The following is a 14,991-nucleotide window of genomic DNA, read 5'->3' on the forward strand; positions in this document are numbered from 1 at the left end:
AGGTAGAGGCTTTGTTGCGGGAGCTGGGATTGCTGAGCCAGCCTGCAGAACTTCAGGAGATCTGCAGGTAGTCCACTTTCGGGCCGCAGGGGACTACAAACAAAGCTTTTGTGCTCCGAGGATGGAAGACCCGCTGACTATGATCTAATTAACCTTGATTATGATCTGATTAATTCTTCCTCGAAATTCCAAAACCTTACCTACCCCTTTCTTCACGTTGTAAAAAGGTTGGCTCAGGATAAGAGCTTGAGATGACCTTTTAAGGTACAAAACCCCCTGTGTCTTCAGATCACCGGTCATCTTAGTAAAGAGTCCATAAACATTCAATCCCTGTCTCTACTTATTTGGCTGAAGTGGTGACAGGTAGTACAAATGCTGATATTTTCTGTTTCCCTTTCCCAATTCTGTATCACCTTGTCCATTCTCACGCAGGCGCTCCATCATGATCTAGAGACAGTTGCCAACCACTTAAGGTTAGAGGCTTCCTACATCCATCTCAGACAGGAGAATTTTTTTTTTTTTTTTTCCTTAGGAGTCTTTATTTAAAAAACAAAACCCAAAAAACTCTGGCTGAGTTGTGTGCCCAGAAAGGGGACTGGGCGGGAGCAGGTCTGCCTGGAGCTGGCCAGCAGTGTGTGGGTTCTTGACTTCATGCCGGAAAGGTTTCACAACGTGAGGCTACATGACTTTGAAAGGACACTTAATGTCCTGGGGTCAGTGAAACAAGAAATGGTCTGGGGGAAAAGAAGCAACAGGAGAGAGCCTCGGCAGGGCTGCATTGGCTCACTGAGAAGCCAGAGAGAAGGGGGCCTTGGAGAGAGGTTCAGGGGACTAGCCCAGGATGAGCTGCCGCTGCGCATTGTTCTCTAGTTGCAAGTCCTGCAGGGCCCCTTAGAGTTTAGGAGAAAGAGAGAGGCAAGGAAAATGTGCCTGAAGGGGAGGAGAGGGGGAGTGGAGAGAGGAGGCATGGGCTTGCCTTCCAGGAGGGAGAGCACACTGTGTTCTCAGTCCTAAGGGGTTTTAAGGGTGGAGACTTTCCGGGCAGTCCTAGGGGAGGACCTCAATAGAATATACATCAGCTTCTCAGGTGTGTCCTTTTAGGGTCGTGGTCTCTACAGATTGGTTGGTGCCAGGGCAGGTCATTAGTCAATGCAGCTGGTCCTTGCAGGCAGCCTTGTCACTGTTTGTCTGGTTTTGCTGTTTTTCTGGATCTAGAGCTGAAATACAACTGAGATGTTATCCCTAGGTATCATGCCAGAGGACGAAAGGTCAGAGGAAAGTCCAAACCGCATGACCAGTCATATGAAAGGCCACCCTGGGGGTGGTAGCCTTGTTTTCTCTGTTTTGTCCATTGCCAGGCACCCGGGACTTTCTGCCCTGGTGACCTTTTGTGCCTGGCCTATTGCCCTTACTCTACTTATGTCTATCTAACTGCTTATCACGCTTAGACCAATCTTGGTGGCTTAGGGGGAGAGACATGCTATCTCTTTAAGGCAGTCAGCACTCACCTATGGGGCAGAGGGCAGAGTCAATCTCATATGGTAAAAAAATTCAGGGTATCATTTAAAAGGGGGGGGGAGGGGAGAAGAAACAAACTTGGGAGGCAAATATTTGTTATTTCTCTCTTTGAACTTTTCAATGATTCCAGCTTTCACCCTGGGCTTACCTTGTCCACTACCACCAGGCTCATAGTCTCCTTGGACATATTACTCTCATCTTATACCTCTACTGCTCAGTCATCTTCATTGGCTCCCCATTGCTCTCCATCCTCTTTCACTCATAGCATCTACAGACATTTGTCATATCTGTACAGCATACTAGAATACCTGGAGACTAGAGTACGGGGCTGGACCCCATGCTCTGGCTCCCTTGAGGAGGGAGGGGATTAGGGGCTTAGCGCATTGATTACCCATTCTAGGGACATCTGGGAAGATCTGGCTTATAAAACAAAGTTCAAACTTTATTTCCTGGCTCTTCTGAATCTGACTCTAACTTTCACTGTACTCAATGAATAAATACTTTTTTTTGAGTTTCTATTATGAGCAGAATATCATCAGGCACCATATATTTTAAAATGGAACAAAACTTAATTCCAACTACTCTTTGTAAAGAACACTTTGTCTTAGTAAGTCTGGTCTACACCCTCTGAAAAAGGCACATCTCTAGCTCTCTATGGTTTTGTTCTTTCCTCTTTCCAGCTCCTACACTCTCCACCCCTCTAAACACCAGCTCTCCTTTAAGGCAGTGGTTCTTAGAGTCTGGGTTTCTCAGTCCAGTAGCATCAAAACAAAATTAAGAATCCCAAATAAAGTACCAAGTTTGTACTTTTCCAAGTAAAAACAACCACTCAATCAACCAGTATGTTTTTATTGTTATTTCATAAAAGAATGACATTTTTAGTACCAAAAAGTATAACTGAATCATACACTTAAAAATGATTAAAGGCTAATTTTATGTCATGTATATGTTGTAAAGTACCGTTTCGCCGGGTTTTATATAGAGACACCAAGTCCAAATGAATTTTTAAGGAGTTTTATTAAAAGGAGGAAATTTAATATACTGGCTGCATATGGCTAACATGGGGCATAGTTGACCCAAATCATGCATGCCACGCACAGCCCTGAGGCAGGTTATATACCTTTGATCACACACAGATTGGTGGGAAAAGGGAGAGGGGGAGTGATGACACAATTCATTAGCAAGCTTATAATATTTGTCTATAGGATTAATAAAAAATATTTCTATATATCAAACTTATAAGGTAATACCATAGCGAAAAATGTTGTTCTACATATTAGAAGATATTCCCAAATCTTTTAGTGTTCATTTGCCATTCCTTTGTTTAGAGGTATATACATTAATTACACGTTTTTCAGGAGGGGAGGGGGAATTTACATGGTGCCAGGGGATTAAGCGCCTTCGAATGGCCCATTAAAGAAGAAAGGGGCCCTGGTCGGTTGGCTCAGTGGTAGAGCATTGGCCTGGCATGCAGGAGTCCCGGGTTCAATTCCCGGCCAGGGCACACAGGTGAGGCGCCCATCTGCTTCTCCACCCCTCCCCCTCTCCTTCCTCTCTGTCTCTCTCTTCCCCTCCCGCAGCCAAGGCTCCATTGGAACAAAAGATGGCCCGGGAGCTGGGGATGGCTCCTTGGCCTCTGCCCCAGGCGCTAGAGTGGCTCTGGTCAAGACAGAGAGACGCCCCGGATGGGCAGAGCATCGCCCCCTGGTGGGCGTGCCGGGTGGATCCCGGTTGGGCGCATGCGGGAATCTGTCTGACTGCCTCCCCGTTTCTGGCTTCAGAAAAATACAAAAAAAAAAAAAAAAAAAAAAAAAAAAAGGAAGAGAAAGGAAAATGGCTTACCTTATCTTTCATTAGCTTCCCCACACCTGGCTAGGTGTTTATCCTGTTTCTCACAGAGGTGGGGGAAGGGAAAAATCTAAGTCTCCCTAGCACAAAATCTCTTTACAATACAATACTGTTGTTTATCCTGAGTTGGTGCAAATCACACACAAGTATAAAAATCATATTTACAAAATCTCTCTGTATGCCTAGCCTAAATTATAAAATGCGCTTTTAAGCTTCCTGGTAAAAAGGGGTTTCCTACACAGTATGTTCTGTAAGCTAGGAACCTTTAGCATTTCTTTCTCATTATTCTCTACAGGAAGGAGAGGACAAGAAACCTGACTTTAAAACATCAATATTAAATTCTCAATTTTTTGGTACCTTTCCACATATATTTTACATAAAAATGAACCTAAAAGGAATAAATACATTGTAAAGCCAGTAGCCTCGGCCACCATCACAGCTGCCTGGCCCATGCAGGTTCGCATTTGATTCAGACAGATGCTATTGAAACAACGGAGCCAAGAACTGGTGGGCCATTAGCTTTATCTTAGCTCGCACCTGGTGGGCAAGAAATACACACAGTGGGAAAATACTTCCCTTTCCACTCAGGGCTCCCAAAGCCACTGACTTATCTGACTTTTCTAGAATCAAAGGTTTCCACCTCACCAGCCTTATTCACCTCTGTTCCCCATATCCTTCTCTCTGCACAAACTCTGCACAAACTGGCTTCTCCTTCAGCACTCCGCCATTTTGGCTGCTTCTCCTCCCCTCCATGTGGCCTTTTTCTGCTCTCCTACTGCATGGGCTCCTCTGCCCCATTTTATAGTGTAGAAATTAAAACCTTTAATCCAATATACAAACAAGGAAGTCTCTGATACAAAGTCACTTAGGGTGGGAAAGGCTTAGTCTTAAAACTAAGCCTTATGCTATAATGACCCTGCTTGCTTATAGCCTGTCCCCCACACCCAATGCAAACTATAAGCGAGCAAACATATATATCATATTTACAAACTTACTTGACCAACATTCCACCCCTTTTGCTCGGTTCACAATCTAAAGCACAGGTATTCTTGCACAAGGAAATTAGGCACATTACATAAATTACAACAACAGCACAAATCATACAGTTTCAACAATTATGAAGGTACATTAACCAGTCTCTGAGCACTTTGCCAAAAGCACAAAATGTCTTTAGACTTCTTTCTAGCCATGGGAAAAGCTTCCCTGGGCAGGGGGAGGGCCTCCACCAAAGCTGCCCCCTATCCCCATCAGGGTATTTCACATTGTCCAAAATCCGTAAGTCCATCCAACAAAGGAGCCAGTGCCCACTCCAGTCATAGTCCAGGAATCAGTCCACACACATGGAGCCTCAGCCACCACCACCCCCCATCCCTGCTGTCCAGGCAGGTCTTACACTGTCCCAAAGAGGAGCATGTGGCAATGGCAATCAGCATTTCCATCTCTGCTCCAGAGAGCATGATGACATCCACTCCTATGTCCCAAAATCGTAGTAACCAGGCTACGAGGGATTTAGTAGGTTTCTGCTTAAATTGTGCCCCCAACTCCATCAGCTCTGCCTGGCTATAGGGCCGGACCACAGAGTGTTCCATTACCTGGACAGGAGGCTGTGGCTGCCCCTGAGGGACTCTTCGCTGCTGGGTTTTTACCTTCCTGATGACCACTGGTCGGGCTCTGAGTGTGTGTATGGCAGCTTCAACCTGAGCCTTCTCATCTTTAGAAGAGAAGTTGCAAGCGCCTGCTCCCGATGACTCAAAGCCAATCCACCAGCATGAATGCTGCTGTTCCTTTGGCGACCATTTAGGCTCCTGTGGCTGCTGGCTTCTGGCCAGAAGCTGGGACTTGAGCTCTTGAATCCACAGTTGTTTCTCCAACAACTGCTGGTGCAAACAGTCAGCTTCCAGGGAAAACTGCAACACGCGAACCCGTAATTCCTTCTCCAGTGCTCGCTCCAATTCCAGCCTTTTCTGCCATTCGATTTGCAATTCATACGGAAGCTTTTGACTTGGGCAGCTTCTTGCACAGAACTCCTGGTTTCCTCTTGAGTAAAAAACATCCGCCCTGGCCGGTTGGCTCAGCGGTAGAGCGTCGGCCTAGCGTGCGGAGGACCCGGGTTCGATTCCCGGCCAGGGCACACAGGAGAAGCGCCCATTTGCTTCTCCACCCCTCCGCCGCGCTTTCCTCTCTGTCTCTCTCTTCCCCTCCCGCAGCCAAGGCTCCATGGAGCAAAGATAGCCCGGGCGCTGGGGATGGCTCTGTGGCCTCTGCCTCAGGCGCTAGAGTGGCTCTGGTCGCAACATGGCGACGCCCAGGATGGGCAGAGCATCGCCCCCTGGTGGGCAGAGCGTCGCCCCTGGTGGGCGTGCCGGGTGGATCCCGGTCGGGCGCATGCGGGAGTCTGTCTGACTGTCTCTCCCTGTTTCCAGCTTCAGAAAAATGAAAAAAAAAAAAAAAACAAAACAAAACAAAAAAAAACATCCAGCCCATGGCCCCTAAAAGGACAGCCATGGGGAGCCAGAATAGCAACCAGTCCTCTACCCCACCCCTCAAGGGTGGTGGCCCCATACTGATCTCTGAATCCTGCCGCAAACTATGCCAGTTATAAAGCCAGTAGCCACGGCCACCATCACAGCCGCCTGGCCGTGTAGGTTCGCATTTGATTCGGACAGATGGTGATGAAACAATAGAGCCAAGAACTGGTGGGCCATTAGCTTTAATCCTAGCTTGCACCCGGTGGGCAAGAAATACTTCCCTTTCCATTCAGGGCTCCCAAAGTCACTGATTTATCCGAGTTTCCTAGAATCAAAGGTTTCCACCTCACCAGCCTTATTCACCTCTGTTTCCCATCTCCTTCTCTCTGCACAAACTGGCTTCTCCTTCAGCACTCCACCATCTTGGCTGCTTCTCTCCACGTGGCCTTCTTCTGCTCTCCTACTGCATGGGCTCCTCTGCCCCCATTTTATAGTGTAGAAATTAAAACCTTTAATCCAATATACAAACAAAAAAGTCTCTGATACAAAGTCACTTAGAATGGGAAAGGCTTAGTCTTAAAACTAAGCGTTAGGCTATAAGGACCCTGCCTGCTTACAGCCTCTCCCCCACACCCAATGCAAACTATAAGCGAGCAAACATATATATCATATTTACAAACTTATTTGACCCACATACATACAGAAAGAAAAGTATAATCCTTTTCAAGAAAGAAGAAAGACATTAGAGCAACATATAAAAAAAAAGAAATGGAAGTATTTTAGAATGCAGAAAAAATACAACTTTGTTTTCTTTTTTCTATTACATAGAAATCGTTTTTGTGCAAGTCTATCCATGCAGAAATAGAAATTTAACAGTGAAGCATGATGTAGAGCCAAATCTTGGGCTTTGATATAATTTAGGATTGTTTCAACACTGAGACCTCAAACATGGAACTGCTCTGCCCCCTCTCCCAGGCCCCACAGTCACTAAGCCTACTTGTTACCTTCATTAGACTAGTCCCCTCCTGGCCAGTTACTTCAGTGTGGCCTCCTATACTCCTCTTTTTCTGAAACTTTCTACCCAGAGTTCTAATTACATCTAATGTCTTCTCCCCTCTCTCCTATTCTGAGGTGTTCAGGAGAAGTCTGGAGACAGATGTGATTACTGGGAGAGCAAGTTCACATCTGCTAGCCTTAGTTTGGACTTACCTGCTGCTTTACCTCCACTCATCCATCTCTGCTAATGTCTTAGAGAAGGCCTCTCTTGGGCAAATAAGTTTCTAACAAGTGTGCTTAGGTTTGTTTGCTTGTATTGGGGCCGCACCATGTGTGTGTAGTCTGTGAAAGGCTGCAGGTGCTGGCCTGCAGGGAGGCAGATTACAAATTGTGAACTGCCTGCCTTGATGGGGAGGGGTGATTGTTTGCCAGTGAAGGGGTATTCCTATCCACCTACCCCACTGGCTTGTTTTGCTGGGGAGTGCTGAGAGGGGCTTGGGAGCCCTGCTGAGGCAGGTGGAGGCCTGTGAGTCTGGAAAATAAGTCCGGGATGTGGAACTGGAGAGCAAGGCGGGGCTTGAGAGCCCCAAGAGAAAGGGAAGCAGTCTTCCCTGCCTGTTTGTTCCCCATTACGAGACTTCAATAAATGGAACGGCCCACTGTTTTCTGGCTTCATAGTTCCTTTATCGTCTTCCCGAAGCCAATGAGAACCTTCATGGCCAAGGCGGTAGCCTGTTACAGTACTATAATGTTATAGAAATTAAATATATAGAAATAGAGAAAAATATGGAAGATACATAGAAATAATTAGGCCTTTCATATCTGTACACACTAGATTAATTCCTATCCAGACAGCATAACCTCATTTACTTTCCTTAATTGCATTTAATATTATATCCTAATAATTTCTATATATCTTCCATATTTTTCTATATATTTGATTACTATAACATTATATTACTGTAACACGGCCCCTGGCCTTACAGCCTCCCAGGAGCAGTTCCCAGCTCCATTCAAAATATCCCAACCCCAGCCTCAAATGTTCTTTTAAAGCAGGTGGTTTCCCTGCACTTGATGGAGATGAAGTAGCTCATTCATTCTCAAACTTTATGGGCATGAAAATTACCTGGAGAACACGCTGAAACACAGCTTGTTAAGTTCCACTCCAGAATTTCTGATTCAAAAAGTCTTGGGTGAGGCCAACATGTCATATTTCTAAGAAGTGACCAGACAATTCCAATGCTGCTGATATAGGGACGACACTTTGAGACCCACTGAGTTCTCTCAGTGGTTTACAAACTGCTTGGCAGAGCCCCAGGACTTGTAAGGGGCTGTTGGTCAAGTAAGTTTGTCAAATATGATTTTTATGTTTGCTTGCTTATTCTTTGCATTGGGGGCTGGGCAGCACCAGGTATGTGATCTGTGAAATTGCAAATTACCTTCCTGCTTGGGAAGGGCCATTGTTTTGCTAATGTTTGCTGGAGGAGGGTTTTTCACACCTGAAAGTTTTAAAGAGAGGGAGAAGAAGGAGAGGAGGAAGAAGCAAGCCACGTTGGCAGGGAAAGAGAAGGTGTACAGATGGGGAACCAGAGGTGAGGGGCTTTGATTCTAGGAGAAACCGGAGAAGATTCTCCTGGTTGTGGAGTCAGAGAATGTGTGAATGGCTTTGGGAGTCCTGAGTGAAAGGGAAGTGTATTCCCTGTGTGTTGCTCATGGACCAGTGTGAGACTTTAATAAAGGAATGGCCCACCATCCTCTGGCTGAAACAGTAGTTTCTTTACCATCTGCCTGAATTCAATGGGAACCTGTGCAAGAAGTAACCTAATGAAGGATTAACACTCAGATAACTGCTTTAAGAAGAAAAGAGAATTTATTAAAAAGCCAGTGGAGCACGTGGGGCTAGTAGCTCCAAAGACATGTGCTCCCCAAAATTAGATTTCTTACATCTTACATACCCTTTACAGAACACAAGTTCACATACATGGATCTTGTGATTCCTTTGTCTAGAAGTATATATGTCAACACACGATTTCAGGATTGGAGGAGGCCTACATGATGTCAGAGGATAAGCGTTTGTAAATCGCCCATTAAGGAGAAAGAAAAGGGAGAGGAAAGGGCTACTCAAATCTCCCTTCCCCCTCCTGCATTCCCGGCTGTTTACCTTCTTCCTCACAGGTGTGGGGAAGGGAGGGGGTCCCAGTCTCCTTCCTCCTTCCTCTCAAAAACTTCTAGTATGAAAACCTCCCTATTTACAATATAATAGCCCTTCCTAAGCAGGAATGCAATTGGCTATCTTGAGCTGGTGTAAGTCACACACAAGTATAAAAATCATATTTACAAACTCTCTCTGAACGCTTGACCTAAATCATAAAATGCCTTTTAAGCCTCTTAGTAAAAGGGAGGTTTATCTCAAACCTGCCTGTGCATGGCTGCAATGGCCGCAGCCTCTGGCCCTACAGGGGCTTCCACCAAGGAGAATTCATTGCAGAGCACGGGGTAAGGGCTCGGGGACTTTATGTCAGCTCCAATCAGAGTGTAAGGTATTTTTCCCCCGCCGAGAAGGAAGGAAGAGGGCTCGGAGCCGCAAAGTGTGAAATAATAAACGGTTTTATTGAGTACAGAGCGCACACCCACCCGGCAAGGTTCCCTGGCCCCGAGGAAAGAAAGATAGAAGAAAAGATGGAGATCAGGGAAGTTGCAAAGATTAAACCGCGTGGCAGATATTTAAAGGGTCCCTTTAGGGAGATGGAGCTACTATGACGTGGTGAAATTTCACTGGCTGGCAGACAATCGCTTCTTTCCAAATGGTTCCTGGGAAGCTTCCCTTGGCGGGCTTGATTGTGGGCGGTCCTAGCCAAAGTAGGCGGGTCTGAGTCCCTACGTCACCATGCCCCCATCCACGGACCTTACACAGAGCACTTCCGTGTACATCTTATTACATATTGGACTGCCATGTAGACCTCACATGAAAAAAGTGTTTTAAAAACTGTGGGTCAAATAAGTTTATAAATATGATATACATGTTTGCTCGCTTATAGTTTGCATTGAATGTGGAGGATGAGGAGCCACTGAGCCACTTCACCCGCAGGTGTTGTAAAGTACCAAAAGCTACAGAATTAGTATTAATATTTTGGGAGACTTGAAGAACATTTTATTAATTTGGGTTAAGGTGTGCAGAGAAATTGTGAGAATAGTCTCTGTACTGTGTGATTGGCATTGTATTGTAAATGCAAAGGGGAGGAAAACATGGATCCCCAGACATTCCACCACACTTGTGGGGAAAGGGGTGAATGGCTAGCCAGGTGCAGGGAGAGAAAAGCCAAAATAAACCTTTTGTTATAACTATGAGCCATTTGCGGGCATTTGTCCCCACGGAAACTACCTCTCCTATGTAAATGCATGTGGTTAATACATGTGACTCTGGACAGAGAGATGGCAGATGAACACTAGATAATATGGAAATGCCTTTTAATATGTAAAAAATATATCTTTCTGCCATTGTGTTGACTTGTAAATTTTGTTTTCTCCAAAAGGATGTATGGCTTTCAAATTGAACATGGTCCTATCATGTTAAAGGACATACGACTATAACCAATAGTGGTAAAAGGCACCTAATTGCAATTTTTGCTTCTGTACTTCCCACTTGCAAAACTATAAAAACTAAGTAGAACAAAGGGCCGTCGCGCTCTCCTTCAGATTTCTGTCAGAGTTGCTGCCGCTTGGCCAAGCTAGACAATAAAGCTTTGATGTGTAACCGACGGACCTTGTTCGTGTCTTCAATGTTTCAGGTCCCTCCGGATTAGGATTAACAATGGACAGGCTGTAAGCAGGCAGGGTTGTTAGAGCCTAAGGCTTAGTTTTTTTTTTGTTTTTTTTTTACAGAGACAGAGAGAGAGTCAGAGAGAGGGATAGATAGAGACAGACAGACAGGAAGGGAGAGAGATGAGAAGCATCAATCATTAGTTTTTCGTTGCGATACCTTAGTTGTTCATTGATTGCTTTCTCATATGTGCCTTGACTGTGGGCCTTCAGCAGACCGAGTAACCCCTTGCTTGAGCCAGTGACCTTGGGTCCAAGCTGGTGAGCTTTGCACAAATCAGATGAGCCCACGCTCAAGCTGGTGACCTCGGGGTCTCGAACCTGGGTCCTCCACATCCAGTTTGATGCTTTATCCACTGCACCACTGCCTAGTCAGGCTTAAAGCTTAGTTTTAAGACTAAGCTTTTCCCCACACCGTTGACTATTGCATGATGTGGGGTGGTGTACTCTTATGAGGAATCCCATTATGCCTCAGATAAGTGACTTTGTATCAGAGACTTCCTTGTTTGTACATTGGATTAAAGGTTTTGATTTCTACACTATAAAATGGGGCAGAGGAGCCCATGCTGGAGGAGAGCAGAAAAAGTCCACGTGGAGGAGAGGAGAAGCAGCCAAGATGGCAGAGTGCTGAAGGAGAAGCCAGTTTGTGCTGAGTTTATGTAGAGAGAAGGAGATGGGGAACAGAGGTGAATAAGGCTGGTGAAGTGGAAACCTTTGATTCTAGGAAACTCGGATAAGTCAATGGCTTTGGGAGCCCTGAATGGAAAGGGAAGTGTTTTCGCATTGTGTGTATTTCTTGCTCGCTGGGTGCAAGGTAGGATTAAAGCTAATGGCCCACCAGTTCTTGGCTCCATTGTTTCATTACCGTCTGTCCGAATCAAATGCAAACCTGCATTGGCCAGGCGGCTGTGATGGTGGCCACAGCTACTGGCTTTACATTTAAACCTTTTCTTTAAACCCTTTATCTTGTTGTAAGGTTACAAAAACTACAGAATTAATATTAATATTTTAGGAGCTTTAAAGAACATTTTATTAATTTGGGCTAGGCGTGCAGAAAAATTTTGTAAGTGTGATTTCTATGCTTGTGTGATTAGCATCAAAACTAAGATGGCTAATGGCATTGTGTTGTAAATGCAGAAGAGGAAGGAGACTTGGATTCCCTGACCCTCCCCCCTACCTATGGGGGAAGGGTGAATAGCTAGCCAGGTACAGGAAGAAAAAGATTTTAAATTAAAATCTTTTCTTATACTGATGAATCATTTACAGGCATCTGTCCCTATGGAAACTACCCTTCCCCTCCTGAAAGCATGTAGTTAATGTATGTATCTCTAAACAAAAGATATAAACTTATGCCGTGATGTCAGGTTTTCTCCCCTCCCGTGAATAATTAGGAGTATATAAACAGCCCCTGAACTATTTTTGGGGTCTGCACAATTTGGGTCTGTTGCCCTGTGTCAGCCATATGCGGCCAGCATATTTAATAAATTTCTACCTTTAATAAAATTTTTCAAAACCTTATTTGGACAACGTACCTCTATGAACACCCACGGAATTGTGGATTTAGTTACTTTATAACATTTGGCGCCCATGTGGGGCCTAGGGTGTTTTGCATCACTGGGTAGAGGCACCCCAAATTGGACGGACTCTCCGGGGAGCTGCCTTGGCCCGCTTGAGAGCCGAGGAGAGGCGTGCCACCTGAGACTTCCAGGGCTCCCAGTCTTCCTGTGGGGTTTGGACAGTTCCCTGGCAGACACCCCCGGTTCCCAAATTTGACAATTTGGACTATTCGGCAGAGAAATAAAGGAGGTAAGTAAAGCAACTCTTTCTGCTTTGCTGAATTTTTCTGGCTTTCCTCTGAATACTTCCTTTCACTTTCTGTTTAGGACTGGTACTGGTCTGGGACTAGGTGTAGGTAAAGTAGACTTGTGACTTACTAATTTGTAACTCCAGTGCGTAGGTGAGGCAGATCTCCTGTTTTGCTGATTTGAAACACTGGTAGCCTGTACATAGGTCAATCTAGATGTATGGCCAATCTAGATCTGTGATTTTATTAATTTGTAACTGATGTGTAGGTGGAGTAAATCTTGTGTTTTGCTGATTTGAAACTCTGGCAGCCTGTAGGTAAAACAGACCCTTTGTTTTACTAATTTGAAAGTCCAGAGGTGTAAGTGGAGCGAATCTTTTATTTTACTGATTTGAAACTTTGGTGTGTAGATAAAACCAGCTGCTTTGCTGTTTGAAACTAGTCTCCACATTTGGTGGTGTTCTCGGGGGAAACCTGAGCAGGGACTGAGTCAATGCTGAGCTAATTGGTTCCGTCTCAGGACATTTCAGAAATGTAAGGTTGGTGGATAATTGGGAAAGCTCAGGCCCGGAAACCTTGGCTATGATCACCCACAACCAAGCGCGCCAAAAGAAACTTCCCAGGAGCCCTTTGGAAAAAAGCGACCATCTGCCAGCCAATGAGATTTCACCATGTCATATTAGCTCGACCACCCTAGGGACCCTTTAAATATCTCCCACAGGTCACCACTTGCGACTTCCCTGGCCTCCATCTTTCCTCGGGGCCAGGGAACCTCACCGTGCTCTGTACTAAATAAAGCCTTTTGTTATTCCACACTTTGTGGCTCCGACCCCCTTCCTTCCTTCTCAGCGGGTGAAAAATACCTTACAAGGAAAACCTTTGTATTTATCGAGATCTCATTCTTCTTTGTTCTCCTTTTGTCTAAAATACTTGGGTTTAAAGTCCAAAGTCCTTGCAGGGATGCAGCCTGTGTACACCTGAGAGGCCACGAGGGAAGCCCTTCCCCTCTCTATGAAAGCACACTCATGTGTGTGTGCATGTGTGTGTGTGTATTTATATGTAAGTGTATTTGTATATAAGTCCTTTGTTTAATGTCTAAATGTGTGTTTTCAAGCCTGGCTTAGGTCTTTTGTGTTAAAATCGGAAGCTTCTGACTAAAAAGCAATCTTAAGTAGTGAACTATTATTCTCTTTGTTTGCAAATACTAGCTTCGGGGCACCCTAGAATGGGCAAGGTAAGGTTTCTCCCCTGAAGGAAATTATTCTCTTTGGTTGGCTTCTTCCCCTTGTCTTGTGTAATAATTGATATCCCTATAGTCAAACACCTTTTATTCTGGGTGCTAGTTAATTATCTGTCTTATATTTTTGTTTTATTGGTGCATTCATTTCTGGATTTTTTTGAAGTAGTTTTAATTCTGTAATTAGTGGCCTTGGCTATTAAATATAGGAGGAAGGGCCAGTTCACAGAAGACCCCATTATGCTGTCTTTTAAAAACACTTTCAAGTGGAGGACCCGGGTTCGATTCCCGGCCAGGGCACACAGGAGAAGTGCCCATTTGCTTCTCCACCCCTCCGCCGCGCCTTCCTCTCTGTCTCTCTCTTCCCCTCCCGCAGCCAAGGCTCCATTGGAGCAAAGATGGCCCGGGCGCTGGGGATGGCTCTGTGGCCTCTGCCCCAGGCGCTAGAGTGGCTCTGGTCGCAACATGGCGACGCCCAGGATGGGCAGAGCATCGCCCCCTGGTGGGCAGAGTGTCGCCCCCTGGTGGGCAGAGCGTCGCCCCATGGTGGTCGTGCCGGGTGGATCCCGGTCTGGCGGATCCCGGTCGGGCGCATGCGGGAGTCTGTCTGACTGTCTCTCCCTGTTTCCAGCTTCAGAAAAAGAAAAAAAAAAAAAAAAAAAAAAAAACACTTTCAAGAAGCTTATGGAGGTGGCCATAGATATGGAATTAAGTGGTCCAAGAAAAGGCTACACTATCTCTGTGAATCAGAATGGCCTGTTTTAGGAATAGGACGGCCCTCAATTGGGACTTTTAATCTCCGGCTAGTAGAGGAAGTCTGGAATATCGTAACTGAGGATCCAGGCTACCCTGATCAGTTTTCATACATTGATCAATGGCTAAATTTAACATTAGATCTGCTACAGTGGCTGAAAGCTTGCTCAATACAGAAAGGGCGATACATCTTCCTAGTCCGGCCAGATTTATATCTAAGACAGAAAAGAGATTCGAAAGAAAAAATTAGAACTCAGGAATAAATCAATGTGCTTATTGCAATAGGGAATATGGTTGGGAAAGTGTTTCTCCAGCCTCTAGGAGAAAAGGCTGGCAAGTGAGAGATTTAGGTGAGAGAGGAGAAAAAAGCCAAGCAGGGATGCGCGGTGTGTGAAACGTGGAACGACAGAGTAGGGGTGCGGCCACGGAGAGGAGAACGTGGATATGCCTCCCTCCCCTCCCCCAGCCACGCTCCTGCCCTCGCCACCACAGGGCACCCAAGCAGAAGGCAAACATCAGGCAGAAGGCCGAGCACCAAAAGGCGAGCC

The sequence above is a fragment of the Saccopteryx bilineata genome, chromosome 4 (genome assembly GCF_036850765.1).
Source record: "Saccopteryx bilineata isolate mSacBil1 chromosome 4, mSacBil1_pri_phased_curated, whole genome shotgun sequence".
NCBI lineage: Eukaryota > Metazoa > Chordata > Mammalia > Chiroptera > Emballonuridae > Saccopteryx > Saccopteryx bilineata.